The following is a 2,890-nucleotide window of genomic DNA, read 5'->3' as shown; positions in this document are numbered from 1 at the left end:
CAACAGAATGGGGAAGACTAGAGATCTCTTCAAGAAAATTGGAGATCTCAAGGGAACGTTTTGTGCAAAGACGGGCATGATAAAGGACAAAGAAGGCAGGGACCTAACAGAAGCAGATGAGATTAAGAAGAGGTGGCAAGAATACACAGAAGAACTATACAGGAAAGATCTGAATGTCCCTGATAGCCATGATAGTGCGGTCACTGAACTTGAGCCGGACATCCTAGAGAGTGAAGTCAAGTGGGCCTTAGGAAGCATTAGTAACAACAAAGCTAGTGGAGATGACAGTATTCCAGCCGAGCTATTTAAAATCCTAAAAGATGATGCTGTTAAAGTGCTGCATTCAATATGCCAACAAATCTGGAACACTCAGCAGTGGCCACAAGACTGGAAAAGGTCAGTTTACATTCCAATTCCAAAGAAGGGCAACGCCAAAGAGTGTTCAAACTACCGCACAATTGCGCTCATTTCACATGCCAGCAAGGTGATGCTCAAAATCCTACAAGCTAGGCTTCAGCAGTATGCGAACCGAGAACTACCGGAAGTACAAGCTGGGTTTAGAAGAGGCAGAGGAACTAGAGATCAAATCGCCAACATTCGCTGCATCATGGAGAAAGCAAGAGAATTCCAGAAAAACATCTATTTCTGCTTCATTGACTACGCTAAAGCCTTTGATTGTGTGGATCACAACAAACTGTGGCAAATTCTTAAAGTGATGGGAATACCAGACCACCTTACCCGTCTCCTGAGAAACCTGTACGAGGGTCAAGAAGCAACAGTAAGAACCAGACATGCAACAACCGACTGGTTCAAAATTGGGAAAGGAGTACGACAAGGCTGCATATTGTCACCCTGCTTATTTAACTTATATGCAGAGTACATCATGAGAAATGCCGGGTTGGATGAATCAGAGGTCGGAATTAAGATTGCCGGGAGAATTATCAACAACCTCCGATATGCAGACGATACCACCCTAATGGCAGAAAGCGAAGAGGATCTCAAGAGCCTCTTGTTGAGGGTGAAAGAGGAGAGTGCAAAAGCTGGTTTGAAACTCAACATTAAAAAAACGAAGATCATGGCATCTGGCCCTATCACTTCCTGGCATATAGAAGGGGAAGAAATGGAAGCAGTGACAGATTTTACTTTCTTGGGTTCCAAGATCACCGCAGACGGTGACTGTAGCCATGAAATTAAAAGACGCTTGCTCCTTGGGAGGAAAGCTATGGCAAACCTAGACAGCATAGTAAGAAGCAGAGACATCACCTTGCCGACAAAGGTCCGTCTAATCCAAGCTATGGTTTTCCCAGTAGTAATGTATGGCTGTGAGAGCTGGACTATAAGGAAGGCTGAGCGCCGAAGAATTGATGCTTTCGAACTGTGGTGCTGGAGAAGACTCTTACGAGTCCCCTGGACTGCAAGGAGGTCACATCAGTCCATCCTAAAGGAAATCAACCCTGAGTGCTCATTGGAAGGACAGATAATGAAGCTGAAGCTCCAATATTTTGGCCACCTAATGCGAAGAGAAAACTCCCTGGAAAAGACCCTGATGCTGGGAAAGACTGAAGGCAAAAGGAGAAGGGGACGGCAGAGGATGAGATGGCTAGATAGCATCACGGATGCAATGAATATGAACTTGAGCACGCTCCGGGAGAGAGCGCAGGACAGGAAGGCCTGGCGTGCTATGGTCCATGGGGTCACGAAGAGTCGGACACGACTGAACAACAACAAATTAACATTCAAAGCTCTTAACGGCTTGGGGCCAGGTTATCTGAAGGATCACCTCCTCTCATATGTGCCTGCCCGGACCTTAAGATCATCCTCAGCGGCCCTTCTCCGTGAGCCCCTGCCAAAGGAAGTGAGGTGGGTGGCTACTAGGAGGAGGGCTTTTTCTGCTGTGGCACCCTGGCTGTGGAATGAGCTCCCTAGTGAGGTTCTCCTGGCGCCTACATTGTATTCTTTCCAGCGCCAGGTGAAGACCTTTTTATTTTCCCAGGCATTTTAGCATTTTAGCTTTCTAGACTTTTAGCTTTGCTGTTTTAAATCTGTATTTTAAATTACTGCGCTGCTATGTTTTATTCTGGTTTTGGTCTGGTTGTATTGTTATACTGTGGTTTTAATGTTTTATATATTTTATATTGTTTTATTGTGTGCTCCTTGGTTTTAATTTTTGTGAACTGCCCAGAGAGCTTTGGCTATTGGGTGGTATAGAAATGAAATGAAATGGACTGGACTGACTGACTGACTGACTAAATAAATATGGAAGGTGATGAGGCCTTTTCTGATTGAGATGGCAGACTCTCTGAGATTCTACAAGCAGACTTGATGACAACAAGGAAAATAACTTTTTGTGACAGAATTCATAGTGGGATAGATCTAGTTGGCTCAGAGGGAGGTTTAGTCAATGCAGGAAGTACAACTTGTAGGCTCCAGGAAGGCAACCTATGGACTGTGGGAGGACTCTTGAGAGCTGCTCCACGGAGGAATCTTTTCGTGTGAGGGTGTGAACTTAGTGGCTGCCTAGCCAGCTATTTTGGCCACCTAATGCGAAGAGAAAACTCCTTGGAAAAGACCCTGATGCTGGGAAAGACTGAAGGCAAAAGGAGAAGGGGACGGCAGAGGATGAGATGGCTAGATAGCATCACGGATGCAATGAATATGAACTTGAGCACGCTCCGGGAGAGAGCGCAGGACAGGAAGGCCTGGCGTGCTATGGTCCATGGGGTCACGAAGAGTCGGACACGACTGAACGACTGAACAACAACAACAGCCAGCTTGGAAAGGACTGATGACAGGCCTGATATTTGTCTGCGCAGGGTGTCTGGTTTCAAGCCCATCTGGAGGCCTTTCTGGAGAAAGGCTAGGAGTGCCTTTCCGCCTGCCGCTTGCAGAT

Source organism: Heloderma suspectum, chromosome 5 (genome assembly GCF_057233095.1).
Source record: "Heloderma suspectum isolate Gila_16-S chromosome 5, 16-S_ref, whole genome shotgun sequence".
NCBI classification, from domain to species: domain Eukaryota; kingdom Metazoa; phylum Chordata; class Lepidosauria; order Squamata; family Helodermatidae; genus Heloderma; species Heloderma suspectum.
The sequence above is the reverse complement of the archived record's forward strand: the minus strand, read 5'-3'. Positions refer to the sequence as shown.